An 18964-nucleotide genomic window follows, 5' to 3' on the forward strand; every position below is an offset into this window, starting at 1 on the left:
CCATTGCTCTCTTTTGTCTCGCCCCTTCCACGGCGAGGGACGCGGTCTCGAGAGCTCGGAAAGCGCTCTTATAGGTGAGATCCTTTTTCACTTTCCTTTTCTTTACAATGCTGAAAGCAGTGAAATGATACTGTTCTTCTCATGCTTCAATTTGATACAAATACAAACATATTCTTTATAGATGAGACGTACGGTTGATGTTTTTAGGTTATTGGAAAAGAAGGGAGAGAGAGAGAGAGAGAGAGCCAAGTCTTTGATAAAGCAAAAATTATATCCGAGAGACTGGCGACTCGCCTCTAATGAGAGCAAATCGAGTTAGCTCAAGTTTCGTGTACATATTCATTTAATTCGTGCCTCTCATAATCGAACAGAAGGAGCCGCATTAAGAGGTGAATCATAGGTTAACGCAACGCGGGTCTACGCTCTCTCTCTGTCTCTCTTTCTCCTCTCCTCTCCGCGTCATAATAATTGCAGCTCGGATCAGGGGAACGGCAGCAGAAAAGAGGACTGGGCGGTGAGGGAGGGATAGATCCCGTGCGATACAATCGTTCCCTCGTGCCACGACGCAATTTGTGGAAATAACGATTGTATAATTGCCCCCCTTTTTTTTAGGGTTGGCCTAAAAATCGCGTGCCGCGTAAAACGTTTTCACGCTACTGGGGTCCCGGCGGCATTTCGAGAAGTTAATTGTCGTTCCGCTTACTCCCGCTTTTAGAGCTATTTTTAACTTATATCCTTTCAGTTAAGCGTCTTGCGCGATTAATATTCGTCAAGTGCAGCTCGCGGACGTTAAACATTTGACGGACGAAGGTTCTCCGAGAGAGGTCCTCTCGAGTTTTATCGCGCGAGGAATCACATTCGATGGCGCGGTCTCGTCACAGGAGACCCCATATTGCCCACCCCCGCATCTGCCCGAAATACCTCTCTAATTTATACCGTTTTAAACGCTCGACACCCCCTTCGATGATGTGCATGAGTCCTCGCGTAAAGTATCTAAAAAAAAGAAGAAGCATACGCTCTCGTCGCGTCGGGGACAGAACTGCAGGCCGCGTAGTAGGGGTGGGCACAATGGCACCAGTTGCTCGGGACCATAATCGCTGCAATTACGTATGGAAATTCCTGATTCATCCTGATCATGTTCGATAACGGCCCTGCTTTTCACGTGAATTGCCAACGCTTCGCTACCCATGGGCCAGTTTCAGTTCCTCACACGATAAATACCTGAGCGAGCGTGTTTACATTGAAAGCGATTTGCTCCGTCGTTTATGGGAGTCGTATGAAAAATCTCTTTAGCCCAGAGTACACCGAATATGCTGGATTTCTCGCGGCGCCGCGGCGTGTTTCTCGTTATCGCAGAGTTTTACGCGCGTCTCGGACGCGTCAATAGAAAGATGATCTCGAGCGGGAGCCCTGAAAAGGGACCTCCCTACCCGAGGAGCCCTTTATGCAAAGACATGTCTGTCGCGATGCTGCGCGAAGCAGGGTTTGGGGGTTTCGGGTTACCGCGCCGCCGTGTGTGGCGCCTCAGGTGTCTTCGATCTCTTTCATAGGCAAATACGCGATTCATAGCTTTCACGGTGATGGTTCGCTGCGGCGCGTTATCCAGCAAAATCCCGAAGTCCCTTTCCGGTCAAAAATAGCTGATACCTACATAATGTGAACGATGTACTATTCGCTCTCTCTTCCTCTCTCTCTCTCTCTCTCTATTCGGTGTCTTATTTACTTATTATTTATTAACAGCTACGTTGCGCTAGTAATAAATAATGTGTAAATGCTATATATTGCGATTTCATTAGTGTTACAAGCTTGGCGAAAGTCGCCAAGTATAAAAAGGCCGACGACCTCATCAGGAACCGATGAATAATTATCGTCTAGTAACAAGCAAAATATCACATACTATAGGAGCAATAATTACAAGCGCGCACGCGTTTCTGCTTCAGCCGAGCAGGTGATGCACGAGGCGAAATAGATAATGGCTGAAACAAATACGCGATGATTATAACATACGGGCTGATTATCTCTCCTGGACTTTCCGTATTTGGCTTTTACCGCGCGCGCGTTTCCTGTACCGCGTATTTATTGGCAATATCTGTCTTGCCAATTCATCTTTGGGCTTTTACATCCCGATAAATTACCGCGGATAAATATGTCACGGCAATTTTGCATCACGGAATATCAGTACAAAGAGTGGAGTTTCCACTGATAAAAAAAAACCGGAACGATGATAATTCTGAAAAAAAAGACGGGTGAAAAACTAAAAAATTCTGCTGTTTTCCATTGTTTTTCGATTTTGTTTCCTTTTTCGTTGTCTTACACTCCAAAGAGAAACATTACTTCAGCATTTAATTATATATTCTTTATGGAATCGATTCATCTCTCCCACTCGTTACTACGCTCGCTACTCAGGTTTAAAATTTAAAAATTACGGAATTCTGATGAAAAGCGCGGAGCACGTTCGTTCAAACGAATGACTCGATCCGATTCGAGTGAGCAACCGCGCCACGAGGTGATTAACTTTCCGTGACATATTTGGAGCGTCATCAAGGCATCGTTTAGAATCATAAATCGAGTGACTTGGTACGCAGCCCCTCCTTCGTTCATTAGACACAGGGCGACACCCCCGCACGTTTCGACACGAGTTTACTCACCTAGTCGGTACTTCCGCATCAGCGCAATATGCCACGGAATGCATTCGCCATGCTCCTGCAGCATCATCCCCGTTTATTTACGGAATCATCGAGTACGCCGGCGGTGAAGACCCCCCTCGTGCTCGATGATCCATATGCGAGAGTAGGAACCCGATGTCGTCGAAATATTTCGATGCACTCTGCGTAAAACATCCCGTCATCGCCGAATAATATATATCCGACTGGAGGAGTCACGTTTTTAGAGATGCGTGCAGCAAATATAATTTCTATGGCTGTATGTTATGTTAAGAGCATTTAAAGCTTAATAATAATTAATTAAAAAGGTATTTCGATGGAAAAATGATGACAAATCCAACTTTTTTTACGACAAAGATAGTTATCTCGAAAAATATTACCTCAGCCAGGGTTTGAACCCCTTACTTTCTAGGCGGAAAGTCTAGGTTCAAACCCAGGCTGAGGTAATATTTTTCGTAATAAGTTATCTGAATTGGTCGATTAATTAATAAATATGGTCAGCTGAGGTCGAATGAAATGTGAAATTTTATTATTAATACTGGCAATTTGAAGGGACTAATCTATAGTGATCTCGATTTTGAATATTGAGTCGGGACCGATATACCAATATTGCCAAAATTATGCAATGCTTTTAACTTGTATTTGTTACGTCCGAAAAACTCGAGCGACTTTTTTCACAAATAATAGAGCTAAAAGTTATCACGCTAAAGAATATGTTATTATACTCTCCGTCGTATCCACTTGGTCGCACTTGTGACATGATTATCCCACATAATCATCACCGGTAAAAAGACAAAATAAAAATCCGCCATTTTTCCGTTTGCTAGATACGGCAGATGCGATGACGAGTGCTTCAGCGTCAGCACCTGTCCTGTACATTATAAGCGCAAATAGATAGCCGTCTTCCTGCGTACTTGCAGCACGATTTTCTCAGCGTCAGCATCTGCCAAAGCTCCGATTCGATCGTCCGATTTTCAAGGTTCGAACAAGATTTGAAAGAATCGATTGCACTCGATTGTTGGCTCGTGTCGCACGAAACCTCTACCTCGAGCTCGAAGAGTGCAAAGAATCGCCCGACGTTCTAAATACGCAGTGCTTTCATATTTAAAGTCTGAAGTACATGAACATGTATAGCTGTACTAATTGAAAAAGAAAGTAGTGATGGTATTTCGATTTGAAAAACCGTACCGAGCACGACGAGGCCCGCCGGTCTGCGTCAAAAGACGCGCGGGGAAACACGTGAGACGACAGAGCCGGGACGTCCCTTTAGCGCGTATTTAGCGCTGGTATTCAATTTCGCACAATAAAGCGCTTTGTGGGATATCCGTTTACCGGGGCACGTCGTGCGCGTGCCAAAATGAAAAAACCGCAAAACACAGCGCCGCGCGAGTCTTTTGTAGGGGAGGACCATGCGAGACCCCCGGTCTCCTTCGCTCATTTTGCGATCAGGACAATGTTGCTCCTCCGTTGCTCCAGAGAGAGAGAGAGAGAGAGAGGGTTCGTTTACTTTTCATTCCTCAGCTCGCGCTTTTCTTCAATGCGACACACGATTTCTATGTTTTTCTTGTAATTACAATTAATCATCCGCCGCTCAACTTGGTATTCCGGACGTGGAGCTCGCTCTGATATCTTCTCTAACAAGTCGCAGCCGGATCCTCGCGCACATCTGCTGAGTTTTCTAAGGAAAATGATCCGACAAGCAGCAGCGGCGAGAGGGTGAAATCTCCTGCGTGATAACATCTCTTTCGTGAATGGGAGAAGACCGGTACCCTGCAGGATCTAGCGACGCGCCAACGCGGCATGAAGCGAGAGGCGGTCGCGGTGAACCGCGAGAGTCGTAAGGGCGAATTTTTGACGACCGGGGCGACCACGTAACGCGCGGGCGCGTGGTCGTCGCCGTCGCGAAGAGGAAGCTCCCCTCGCCTACCTTCTTTTTCTTCTACTCTTCCTCCCCTCTCGTTTTGCCACCCCGCCCGTCCTCGTTGTTTTACGGTTCTGATATTTTTATCCGCCGGCGACAGAGTGCCGGTGACACCCTGAGCAGGTGCTAGGCCCAGTGTGGTAGTCTATTTGCGTTGTCTGTCCCGACCGCTTGCACGCCCGGTGAGTCCGCTCGCGCGCTTGCTCGTTCGAACGCGCGCGCACGCACGCGCGCGCGTGCGTAAGCGTCGTTTTGTGTATTTGAGACACGTCGGTGGAGGACCGCCCGATGCGGGCTCATTACCGGCACGAGCCAAAGCCGCGCCATCGAGCTATCGGCTCGACGTGACGTGCCACCGTCTAGCAAATTGTTTCTAACGGCGACGAGCGCGCACGCCGGCTGAGGCTAGGTGATGGTATCGTAATCGTATCGTGTCCTCGATGCGCGGTCTCTCAATGTTCTCCACCGACGGGCGATACTCGTTCTCGTCGCGTCTCGTAATCCGGGTCGATCGATTGAGAAACGGGAAAAAAAGAGTGTCTGCATCGACGTTTTTTTTTTTTCAAAACGTGGACAACCTCACGATTTTTCTTGGCTTGGTCAGTTTTCACATCTCCGTTGCACTGATCTTTCCTTTGTTACCCTGAGAAGGTGTGATTTACGCAAGGCCACGGATCACCGATCTCGCAAACCAACCTCTCTTGAGGACGCATTGGACCCCGGCTGTTTATCTCGCCCAACAGATCCTTGCCGATTAAAAGAGTCCCAGGGGACAGTAATCGATTGGCGATTCGGTGGCGGAGTCCCGCCGTCTTAATTGCAATCATCGGCGTTCTTCCCGCGAATAATTATCGAGTGCAACGCGCGCAGAAGCGCGCGCCGTGATATATAAAGTACACTTGCAAGATTTATCGAGCGAATTAAGCGCGTAACAATCCTTTTGCGTATTTAGTATTATTCTTTTATCTTCTCCGCCGCATTATATCTACCCTTGCTCTTGTTGCCGCGCACCACACTGCCAATCCTTATTAGTATCTATATTTTTCTACGTTGAACTTTTTCTTCTTCTTCTTCTTCTTCTTCTTCGTATATTAAACTTAAAAGCCTGTTTTATCCAGTTCATTCTGTACCAGTTCTACACCAGAACGAACTGGTACTTTGAGCATTTGGTTTTACTTCATCTTCAGTAGGCTGTCCTAACCTTGCCGAAGGAAACCTCCAATCTGAAGGGCTCTACCCCTAAGGACGGCTTTCACCAACGTCGCTTAGCTTTAAGCTTAGCTTAATTCGTTCTTCGTCCCTTTCCAACTGTTACTCTAGAAAAAGATAGGCATGAATTAAACTAAGATTAGTGTTAAGCAACGTTTGGTGAAACTACCCTTCGGAAAATTCCGAAGAAACTATGGTGTTCGTGGATTTGAACTCGGATCTTTTCGCTCATTTGTTTACTAAGCGGCGCACATTTCTCTGCGCCACACTCGCCACGCATATGTTGTTATAAATTACCGCGGTAATCGTAAGGCTACAGGATCTCAAACTGCATCCGTGCTCGGCGCCGCGCGAAACCGGCTTGCGAATTAGATGTGGGTTAGGGATCCCAAGGACGCCGCCGCGACTCGTTCCTCCTGGTCCTTCTTGCGCGCCTTTTTCTTCCCATTGCGCCTTTCGTCTCGGTCGGCGCGCGCGTTCGCCGTCTCCCTCGGATCCGTCGGAGAAGCCGCGTGCGTCTCTCGGCGTTTCTGCTAACACCGGTTTGTGGCGGTCGCGTGCCGCAGACCCCCTCCGCGCGAAGCGGATCCGACGCTTTAATACTCATCTCCCGAGAGTGTGCGGCGAGGCAATCCTGTCAATATAAACGGCCTCGATTTTCTGCATAAAAAGATCGTGTCCCCCGGGCGCAAGGAACGCCGAGACCCTCGATCTCGGCACTTTTACCGTAGTCCAGTTTTTCCCTCGGAATTAACGCGCGATTCTAATATCTGCCTTCTTGCGTAGCAAAAGTAGCGGGATAATTGCGCATAATTTGTATAGAGAGATTATATTCTGAAAATTGAATTTCCTTATTGCCTACACGATCAACGTTGTGACACGTTGGTGTCACGTACGCCATTATAGAGAGGTGAATAGATACGTGTCGGAGGGATGTTTGATTATCTGATCAGGTTAAGCCGCGGGAGGCGACCACCGTCAGCTCTTCTCGAACGGCGCGATCGCAACCCCTTAGGAAATAAATAATGCATAATCGTCGGTGTCATCTGCGGCCGCTGTCGATCTCAAGGGCGGCCGCATCTGCTCGCGGCTGAAAATTGATAGTGACGTGATAACTTTGTCCTCGGACACACAGTTGGATAATCGTCTCCTTGGAAGAAGAAAGTATCTGTACCAACGAGAATATTATTATAGTCCCGCGTTGATACGGTTCTGCCTAAGTAGCGAGTAACTGAAATTAACAGCGCATATTTTTCATGCTAATTTTATAGAAACTTGTGAGACGCAAAAGGTACTCGAACTTTAATGCGTGTCCAAGGTAACCGAGCCGAACGCGAGAAAAAGATTAAGCGGATAAAAACAAATTAAAGGCAATGAAGGCAAGATTGGAATCAACCTGCGCGTATGCGCGTTTGGTCCTGATATCCGCGTCTTAATAAAGTCATCTTATAAGTCCGAGCAGAGTCCTTTCGCGTCAAGATCGCGGTGGCAGGTGCGACCGTAAGAAATTCTCATTATTATCGTTGACATTTCATAATTATTATATGACGAGCATAATTACGGTGCTCGTAAAACCCGCGGAGAAGCGTGACTGGATCTCCCATGTCGCGAGAGCTCACCGGTGACCCCGGTGACTATGGCGGGCATCCTCGTGTCTCCTCCAACGGTTCCACCGAACGATGCGCCCCGTACGAAGGACGAGCACGATCGTGGCTCCCGTAGATCTCGAGGATAATCGACGTCGGACGGCCCGTTTTGTATGGTTGACCACCGTGGAATTTCACCAGGACCCAAACGCAAAGAGGAAGAGAGAGAGAGAGAGAGAGAGAGGATGGAACAGACAGCGAGAAGATCGGAGGGTTAGAGCGCCGTGCACGGATTCCCGTGGAGACATCGAGCGTCGAGATTGCAATAAATCAAACGCGCTATTCGAACCCACCTTGGAGGGAGGAGAAAGAGCCGGGACAAGAAAAGGCACGCTCTGTTGTGACGTTGGATGATAATTTGTCCGGGCATTCCGGCAGTTCGCAAGATTTAGGCATAAAGATCTCGGTGCTCTCCGCGTGAGCTTTCTCTGTGGGTTCCGGAGCAGGTTCTTCGACAGTGGCAGGTTCTTCTTCAGAAATAATGAGGTTTGCATCTGCCCCTGCTCCAGCTATCGTCTTCCACGCTCCAAGAATATAGACACATGTCAGTATAGACGTATATAGACTGATGGCAGCCACAATAAAGTAATCGTGATTTGATTGCATTTCATTGTCACAATATTACGATTGCAATGGAGCGCAAGCATCTAAAGTGTTAATTACGTGTTCTGCGATTGAAATAGAATTAACGTACATAGAAATCTCTTTAAGGTGCCAGTAATAGATAACAATAATTAAGCCTTTTAGTCGACATTAACCGGCCAGTGTTTTTAATACAGAAAGAGACGTCTCCGAGACACCTGCCTAGAGAGTACACTGAGAAAAATTTCCGATTAAATATAATCGGATAATCCAATTACATAATAACAATTGGATACATCCGATGAAATTTATCCGCTGAAATGCAGTTACCGATGAAATTTCATTAGAAAACCCATGTTTCATCGGATATATCCGTTTGTTATTATGTAACTGGATTATCCAATTGTATTTAATCGGACATTTTGCTCAGCGTGAGAAAAACGTATTGGACAGTAAATGATTCTCTTTGTAGCGCGGAATTATATTATATATATTTGTGGTTTCTTAACGCAATTACTGAACAGCGACAGGTGAATTCTTACGTTTTGAAAAAAATTCTTGAGGACTGCGTTGCACGCACTTATCCTGCTCGCGGCACTTACACACGCGTGCATAAACGCGGCTAGAAAAATGTCGCAGCTGCGAAACAGACTTTGAAAAAGAAGGAGAGGAAAACAGAGAGAGAGAGAGGGGGGAAAAGAGGTAGCAGAGGTAATGCACTCAACCGTTAAGGTTGCCGCCGCTGACCATGAGCAAAATGTAATTACAGCAATTAACTCCTGTATCTTTATACGGCTCGTTATCTATCACCCAATTTATCGTGCGTATCAATCGTTTTTATATTGGGTGATTGTATAAGTTTGTGCCCGTTTTCAATAGAGGGAGTTGTAAGCGTCGTACAGTGTTGCCATTAATACTTTCATATACGTATTATTTATCGTTGGAAAGGTGACGTTTTCAGCTGTCATTTAAAAGGGAAATCATTTGCTTACATTAAAACTGTTTCGAGGAATATCGCTTTAAAAATGAGTATCGATAAGGTGCATTTACGGCATGTTATGCTTTACGAGTTTCGGAAGGGAATGAAAGTTGGCGCCGCCTTCATAAACATTCAAGACGTTTATCAGGATCACGCCCCAGCTATCCGCACTGTGAAAAAGTGGTTTGGTAAATTTCGGCGCGGAGATTTTAATCTCGAAGACGAGCCACGCTCCGGTCGACTCTCAGACGTTGATGACGATGTTCTGCGTACATTAGTGGACATTAATCCGCGGATTTCAACAGAAGAGGTTGGGAGGGCACTCAACATTGACAAAACAACCGCTTTTCGGCGTTTAAAACAAATGGGATTCAAATTGAAGCTCGATATATGGGTGCCTCATTTGTTGACCGAGAAGAACAAAATCAAGCGAATTTCTGCAGCCGTTTCTTTGCTTGGGCGACTGAGTAAAGACCCGTTTTTGGATCGATTGGTGACGGGTGATGAAAAATGGGTCCTCTACAACAATGTCACACGCAAACGGACGTGGAAACAGGCAGGCGAGCATGGCGATGCCATGGCAAAGGCCGGTTTGCACCCAAAGAAGGTATTGTCGCCAACTAACAAATTTGAACCGAGCAATCAGAGAAAAACGTGCGATTTTGGCAAATCGCAAAGGAGTTGTCTTCCACCATGACAACGCCAGGCCACACACTGGGAATTGGGATGTCTTATCGCATCCGCCGTATTCTCCTGACATAGCTCCATCCGACTATCACTTGTTTCGGTCATTGCAAAACCATTTAAATGGTAAAAACTTCGACTCTTTGGAGGTTTGAAAAAACGAGGTCTTTTCGTTTTTTGAGTCTAAACCGGCCAGTTTTTATGATCGGGGCATCCGTATGCTGCCAGAACGTTGGAAAAAGATCATAGAAAACGATGGAGAATATATCATTGATTAAATAAAGATTTTTGTTTCCCTAATGACTCTATGACTTTTACTCACAAATCGGGCACGAACTTATGCAATCACCCAATATATAAATAAAATCCGTCTACAAAAATGCAACGCAAATCTCTTACACTTATCAAAGTGTTTGACAAAAAATTGCAGCGGGCTTTCTTAAGGAACGGGTGGCTTAGAGGAAACTCTCCGGTTGAAAAGTATTTGTCCTAACAGCGACGAATGTGTTGCTGTTATGCCGCAAAACCGAGTCAGCGGGAAAAGTTCCATGTCGCGTTCGCTATCGTTACGTTTTTCATAGATCCAGTAATGCTACCCCCATCGTCTCTTATCACAAGACTTTACAGATACCCGCGTAGCACCGACTCGCGCGTTAAAAAAATGGAACGAGAGCTGGGGGGGGGGGGGGAGAGAGAAAGAGATGTAGAAAAAAAAACGTCATGCACTTGCCTTATCTGATCCCACGTTTCACGACAGATTAATGTGGGATCGAGTCGCGATCAAGCACGGCGAAGGAATCACTGCGCCTTTTATTACTCGCGTGATGGATCACTAATATGGGATCCGCCACACGCACGTGAGAGGGGGAGAGGAGACAGCGAACGACCGATCATTGTTCACGGGGTCCTTTCGACGCGTACGACGCGACTCTCGATATCCTTTTCATTCCATCACCCCCACCCGCACGCCGAGAGAAGTCACCCTGAAAGAAGCACCGTCGCTTCCTTGAAATCGCGGATTCCCAGGCGATTATATCTGTACGGAGAGTTAGATCTTAGGACACGGGTGACGCGTCCATTGTCCCTTACCCTATATCGGAAGAATTTCTTCTCTCCTGCCCTTTCCTCCCCTTTCCCTTGGTTTTTTTCTGCGCCCTTCTTTATTGGGAGGGTATCCCCTTTCGCTCCTCTCCGCCTCGTCGCGAGGAGTCAATGGCTCCGGCTACGAGGCCCGAGCTGAAACCCGGTCTGAATGAAGACCTCAAACTCGGGCCTGAGGAGGAGCGAGAGGAAGGTAGCCCTTCTCTTCGGTAGGTGGGCCGGCACAACCGCACTCCCAAAACCGGCTACAAAACGTTTTATTTACGTAGTTCGAGGGGGATCCGCTTCGATGGACTCTCCCTCTCGGCTCGTACGCCTCCTCTTCTTCGCGGGCCCCGTTCCGCTTTCTCACACTTCGCAAAGCTTCTCTTCGAGGCCTGTCTCCTTTTCTCTTTTTTCCCCTCTCGTGCCGCCTTGAGGGAATCGCGCAAGGTGTTACACGAACGACCTGATTTCGGGACTTTTGCAACAAGTGCTACTGTTGCGATCGGCCGTCGGCCGGTCGGTCGGTCTTGTACATCTCGTGCCTGCTTCCAGATGCGACTGAGATATAGCGACCCTGTTGCTCTTCCAAACAAATAATCGCCATTGAAGGATTCCTCTTGCGATCTCAATTTCTTTGTCCTTTGTTATTTTGTTAGAACGTTGGGCGGATTCTCGTTAAGCGGAATCGCGTTAATCGGCTTTCGCATCGTACGAAACGCAAAACGAGCAGATTCCTCTCTCGATAACGCAACCTCCGCCTCTTCCTCTCGCGCAAGTGCACGCGTCTGCTTTTGAAATTGATGATAATTGCCTGACCAATTTACGGTCGAATTTTACGAGCTACTTCAAGATGAACTAAGAGAGACGTGACATTAAATGACAATCAGAGATTATATTCAGTTAATACGATAAACAGTTTTTAAGTTACCTGGAAGTTCCCTATAGCTCGTAAAGCTATCATTTCTGGCCGTGGGAATAATTTTTGTCCGAGAGAATTGCGAAGACAATCGAGTTTTTACACTCTTTTCACTGCATATCTCATTAATTTGTGTATCTATAATTAAGAGACTATGGAATATTGATGCAATATTTCGTGAAGAGAGACACGTTGGTAGCGTACTTCATTTACGAAAAGCGCGTTTATTTGCGAAATAAGCGAAGGATGCGTTTACTCGATCGAGTCTCGTTTCTCGCCAAATCGATCTTCGCGTCGAAATACATGGGACGAATCGCGTAATGTCGAAGGCGATGGAATGGTCCAAAGAAATGGAATTTACGAGTAATACGCGCGTATAAGCAGCTGTCCGTTCGAAATTAAACGCCGGCTTAATGCCGCACGGCACAATCGTCCGCGCCCTCGACATACGCGTTCGGGATCTCCCCGTGCTCGTAAATGGCCGTCTCACGCTATTTATGATAATAATCTTTTTTCTCGGGCAGTCTTCCACGTGTGTTATGAATGAAACGACTTTTGTGGTGCAATCAAAGACTACGTGTTGCGCGCGCGCGCGATGAAAGGACCCATGTTGATTTCCACTTTCAATTTTCTCAAACCAAGTAACACGCGGGATTATCGTGCGTGAATTTTAAATCAATTTCACCATCTTGCTCTCACGAGCGGCGATAATTGCTTTTCGTTCAACGTTGCAAATTCGAGTCTTGGTCGTTATTAAAGAACGCGCGTGCACTGGAAGATTACAAAGAGGGAGAGCGCACAGAAGAGATAAAAGGCGATCGTGAAGAAGGTGGGACCGAAGTGTGATCGTTCACGCGTCTCGCTGACACAAATACGCACGCGTGCACGCACACGGCGGAGATGTGGAGCCAGCAAGGTCCGCCGAGCGACCTTCGATCGATTGTTTATCGACGTTCTCTGCAGTGACACGTATTGTTGGCTCGCGTGAATTTACAAGACGCCACATTGAGAGAAATTTCACAACTTTCATTCACGTCGGCAAATAGAACTAGAATATTCACAATATTTTTGCCGTTGAAAGGTACAGAGCGGTTCTTTATCCAGTATCCGTTCTTATTCAAGAACGTAGAATAGATGAATCGGTAATTTGTCGGGAACAGAAGTAGCTTTTTTCCCCCCGATCGCGAGTCCCAGAAGTGTCACGACGACGACGACGACGACACGGAGATGACGTGTCAATCGCAACGTAGTTTCGGGGCTGCGAAAAACATCCTTTTGTAAGGCGACTCCGTGCGGCGTGGGCTTGCGCGTTTAAAAGGATTTTCGTTGCGAACCAAAGGGTTCCGGACGAGCCGCTTTTCACGGCCGTGAGTGCGGCAGGTCACGCATCCATTGTGGCGAGGGCTTAATGTCGTTACGTGGAGTCGCGATGTTATACGAGCGCATTATGGCGACGCGCCGTTCGACGGGGCGGCCTCGCGACCACAATACGTACGTTGCATCGATATTCATAGGGAGAGACATTCGACTCCCTCCTCCCCGAGCCTTGCTGCCCGAGCAAAAGGCGCGTGCTCCTCGTCCAGGTGATGCCAGACTGATTGCCAGACCGCCGCTGCTCGTCCCGCCGGCCGTTTTTCCTTCGTCCTTCTCGCTCGCCTCCTCTCGTTTACTCCTTCGCGTACGCCCACGGGAGATGGGAACATATGTTTACGAACAATGTGATTTCGACAAGGGCGCATTCTCGAAAAGCCAACAAACCTCGGCGATCGCGCCTCCGTGCCCCGACAGCTCGTCCGATTCACCCTCGCTTTTCTATTCCGCCGTTTGCCTTAATTGCTTTTCAATTTTCTACCGATTTCGCAATTTATAGATATGAAAACTTATAGTAACGTATAGCATCCAGACGGATCATTTTTTTTCGATTACAAACAGGCCTTAGGGTGCACTCAGTGCGCACTAGTGCAAATCAACCGATTTCGCTATAAGATACATTATTACATTCTTCGCAATAATGTTAAATAAGATTGTGGTTCTTCGATTCGATGGAAGAAATCGTATGACAAAGGCTCGTTGTCTCATTATCGTGATGTCGTTAAGTACGATCGAGAATGTGGAAGATCTGCCAGCTTATCGGCGAACGTACGTTTCTTTTCGAAGCGCCAGTGATCCTTGGGGTTGAGCACGGATGGCTCTTTATCCCTCACCGTTAATCCCCTCTTAAGCCGCGATAAAGACCGCCCTTAAAGATCAAGCAATCGCCGCCCAATGGCATCCCCGTCGCTCTTAATTATCAGGAATTCCCGGGCATTTCATTCGGAATGGTACGATCTCTGTCAGCTGTATGGTTTGTTCCGTATTCTACCGTAGCTTTTGTAAAACGTCACCTCGACCTTAGAGTAGTTATGAATTATGTACGGAGCAAATTGAAAGTTGAAGAAACACATTCGGCATTCCACTCAATAGTGGAATTGTATAGCGCTCGCGAGGTACTATTTGTGTTAAATAGTATCGTCAAAATCGTATAATGATCATGAGGAAACACCGTACCGAGAGTTTTAAATAACCCGAGAGGAAAAAACCCGCTTTGCTGATTAGTTGACTTAGGTTATCACGATGATAAAAAAAGAAAGTATACATAATTTCGCGAGACACGCAAAGTCGAGGAGAAGAATAAGGCGCGAGCGAATCGGGCATCATTCTTCGGGAAGAACGCATCTGCTCGCCTCGTATTCGCGAAAAATTCTGTCGCGGAAAAATGCCGGCAGCTGCAAACCGCATCATCGTGTGGCACACGCCGAACGTTTATTAACTCTCGCACGGTGTACGATCGCGCGTTTTCACGCCTATTTCAATCTATATCTACACATTGGATCGCTGATAATTGTCCCTCTTTCGCGTATAATTACGCAAATTATCGCCGCCGCGCATCGGCAGAATGAGTGTAACCATAAAAATCACGGAAATTGTACATATTGAAAAATTATAGTGGGTAGGTTAAAAATACAGAAGATAGAGAAATTTATGCATTAAACGAAGAAAGATAATCAATAATTCCGATGTCTTTTAAAAATAAATTAGTTGAAATGTTTATATCTTGTAAACTTTTCTGGATATTATTATACTTTCCTGCGCCAATTTTGTAATATGTAGTGAGAGAGAGCGGAAAAAGGGAGAGAAAAAGAGAATGGTGAAAGTAGATCTCAAATGTTATAAAAAAAAAATAATAAATTGAGCTCTTTAAATCGACTGTTTTTACACATTAAAGCTGAAGTTGAAAAATGAAATTGACCCTTTTTGGAATTAAAAAAGTATGTATAGAAATATGTGTTAATTTAGTCTGGTAGTTTTAATGGGTTTCTTTACGAAATTAACGCGCAGCTAATAAGATGGGATCAGCGACCTTCGGAGCAATGTGAAATTCCCATTTTTGTTTTAATTTACGACTGACTCGTGATCGAACCAGTTTACCTGGTATAACTGACCTATACTTAACATGTTTGAGGGCTGTGGCACGCGTAAAGATGACTTTTGAGAGAAACATTTTCTGTCGCCTCATTTTCCTCAGGCGCATCGCCGACGGGTCGTCGAACTCTTCATGGTGCACTCTTCCGACTTGCGCTTACATCTCCAACCCCTTCTTTTCATTCATAGATCCTTCGTACCCTTTTAATTTCTCATCTTTGATCTACCTCCGTCTGCAGTTTCCTCTATCAGACTTTTCTTTGTTTTTCCCCACTTGTCTCGTTTTTTCCCCATACGTTATTTTCTCCATCGGTCGGTATCCTTGAGACGCCACGTTCGGTTCCTTTTCTTCTCGGTATAACCGTGAAAATATTTGACGTGTAATAAGACGTCGCGTCAAGTAGAAGCTAAGATCTTATTTAGCCTCGAGCGCTGGCCTGTTATTAAAGGAATGCTGAATTTAAGGGAAACGAAAGTGCTCGTTAGGTGATTACGCGCTGAAGACGTATCAAATTGGCATGTAATATCCTCCGCGGGGAAACATTTTCTTCGTCGTCCCGTCGCCTTGAAACTGGCGCATCTTCCCGAAGGATTGTAATTGATTTGTATCTGGAAAAAAACGCAATTTCGAGACACGTCATTCGCGGCCGCGCCTTGATGTCTTTATGTACAATAATTAAATCAGGTTAAAAATTACCTACGTTTATTTTTTAAAAGACTTTCTTATCTCGAATCACCGGTAGTCTCAATCGAGCCGTCGATGAATCATTTAAATGGCATCATGTGACGATAGTCGCGTTAGTGTTTTGGACTTTCCCAAGCTCACGTTTAAGTCAAGTACCGCACGTCAAACCCTCCTTATAGTGTGTGAACACGGCGGTCGCTACAATAACGCTGTTCGGTCCCTCGAAAACCGCGGCTCGTTCAGTCTCGATAAGTGCACTTGGAACGATCAATCGTTCACGCCTGTATCGGCGAAACTAGGAGATTTCCTTCATTCGAAAAGTTAAGCCGTTGCTTCGAACTCGGTCGAGCATGCCCGATAACATTCTAATAAATAGGAAATTTTGTTTCTCTTGCCGTACATAATTAACGTACGTAAATGCATCAAATACCGAAAATACCGAGAGACAGTAACTTTAACTAGCACCGTCAGTGTTTTCTTGACTGTACCTGGGCGTTTTTTAATAATACTGAAAATTTATTACGAAAAATCAGCCAGGGTATGAACCTGGGACCTCCCTACACTCTAGAGGCGGGCGTCTCACCAATTCGACCACCGATGCATATGATGATATTTTTCGCAATAACAGTATAAAGATATTGTCCACGCGTCTATTTCCCTGGCTGAGGTAATATTTTTCGCAATAAATTTTCTGCATTATTAATAATCGTCAGGTATGGTCAAGAAAACACCGACGTTGTTAATTATCGCTGACGACATTGAAGAATTCTTATTAGTTTAACTAGCACGGTCACCCTTCTATAATAATTTTTTCTACTCCAACTCTGTACGTTAGGCAATGTCCCGCTGTTGCGCAGCCGCGTTCCCTACTGTTTGGACAAATTCGATGCTATCTTCGAAAATCGCCTTCAATGTACCAAGACACGAATAAAGGAACGACAAGAGATCCGATCTCTTGACGTCGCCGATCGGAAAAGTCTCGACTGTTACGATTTTCTGAATAGATTCGAGCTTCGAACATCATTGATTTGCAGCGTCTATTCGTGGCATTTAGGTCTTACTTAATCGCAGAACGCCCGATACGTATCGGGTTTCGAAAATCCCTGATCTCCAGTCGCAACCTGGTTGACATGCGACAGGTATTTTCCGGACTCGATCGACCGCGGGTGTTTACTGCGAATTCAAATCGAAGGGAATATTTGAAGCCGAGGAGATTAGCGCGGTATTGAAACTCAGAATTTCGTAGTCGACTGTTCCCCCCGACGACTTCATTTCCATTCTTGTGAATCGATAAGCCGGAAGTCACAGAATTCGACAGACTCCGCGTACGGGTGTTTCTAATACTCCCATCGTAGCACGCTAAAGAATAATATTTCTACGTCCAGCGTTCTTGCCGGCGGGCGTTTTCCACCCAGTGTTTGCGCGCGGACGCAAAAGGGATTGTCACCCTGGCGAGGTAGGTCGAGCGCATTCGCGTGAGTTTTCGTGAATATCTATGCGATTCTTCATCGTCCAACTGAGAGTTTAAGGACGTGCCGACCGCGCGTGTTGGTTTATATACGGGTTATTTGAGGGCTGCCGAGAGGGCATTCTTAGGGCTGTTTCTCCGCTGTGTTCGTTGCACAATGTAACACTATCCCCCTTTGTAACAGCGCAGCCTTGGAGTGTCTTTGCGAAATCGAGCATGCTCGCCGCCCTGCATTATTTTTTCATGAATAATCCCGTTATGAGCATCTAAGAGGCCGGAACTTTAAGGTGGTGTTTCACTTTTGTTCGCGTGCGTATAGGAGACGCTCATCAGTGCAAATGCACAGATATTCTGTAATTTGTCTAGAATTGTACGAATTTATCGTAAATGGTCCCAATACAGCAACTCTACTTGCGTCGGATCGTTTGTTGGCACCCAAGTATTTCGGCACACGTTAGATATCATGGTTGCTCATTAATATTCATTGTCCCCCTCTCTTACAAAAGCGTTTGAAACCCACGGATTAGGGAAATTTATGTAGCATAGAACCCTACTCGATGCTCGTTATTTCCATTTTCGTCACAGCAGTTTTTCGCACGAATCGCCCGTAATTTTGGAACATGTGCTACATGTTTAACTGATGGGCCATTGTACGTGTGTATATTATTGGAACAATTCTCAAATTTGTATGAAAGTAATTATTTTACAAATCTAATTGGTTTCCTGAAGAAAAACCATGGATCTTTCAACTCGGAAATAGCTAATTTCGGTCACGCTCGCCTTCCGGACGACTTCCCATTGGAGCAGTGGCGAATGTACGCTGAATTTCGTTACAATCCAACGTTTTGCAGTAAGGGGTGTGTGTTTCGCGCTCACAATAAGTCCCTGAAGTGTCTTTAGCGCGTACAGTAGCGCGCCGTTCAATGGTCGGTGCTCACAAATGCGCAGCGGGGTGTCCGGGGCCTCTCTCGAGATTCGCCACTTCGATATGAATGTCGGCGATCGGGAGAAAAATTAATGTCTACCCCGTCACGGCTCCGGGCGAGCCCTCGCGGCCAATACTTTACCTCATAGGTCGGGACTTAATATGTTTATTGCTGTGAGAATGTCGGCCTCGGATAGGTAGTAGATTTTTATCTTCCAACGCGCCTTTTAACTCGTCTCTCGTAACATTCAACGGCGGCTGAAAAGCGTATCCGGATCCTCTCTCCGTTCGATTCAGCTTTCTAATGACTTTTCTTTCGGTGTCGCAATTTTTCATACCGCTCCGGCACATGGTTTGCCCGATATTTGTGGGACGTTAAATAGTCGCTTTTTACGTAAACGCCTAATTAACGACAGCGGGCGGAGTACAAATTAATTGCCTGATCATTTATTTATTTTTTGTCAATGGAACTAATTACCAAATAACTTTTTGCGAAATGTTGTTGTAACACGATACATGTATATGCAATAATATGTATATGTAATAAGATGAATGGAATACGTTATCATCATGCGAGTAAGTTACAAAACGTACATCTGCTACATGTTTCCTATTAATTGCATCAAATGAATATTCGAGCGCATTAATTGATATTAAATATTTTGTATGTTACTCAATATACAATATATTATTTCTTTGAGAGCGATTATTTGATTGCTTTGCTGGAAAAGAAATTCT

At 45.8% G+C, this 18964-nt stretch overlaps 1 protein-coding gene across 1 annotated transcript in view; it reads left to right on the top strand.

The window, feature by feature from the left end:
- The window catches only part of LOC105563777 (meiotic recombination protein SPO11), a 41505-nt gene that overhangs the window by 19932 nt on the left and 2609 nt on the right, over positions 1-18964 (top strand). The gene's annotated exons all lie outside the window — the stretch shown is intronic.

Source organism: Vollenhovia emeryi, unplaced genomic scaffold, assembly GCF_000949405.1.
Source record: "Vollenhovia emeryi isolate VEMERY1.0 unplaced genomic scaffold, V.emery_V1.0 DF939172.1, whole genome shotgun sequence".
NCBI lineage: Eukaryota > Metazoa > Arthropoda > Insecta > Hymenoptera > Formicidae > Vollenhovia > Vollenhovia emeryi.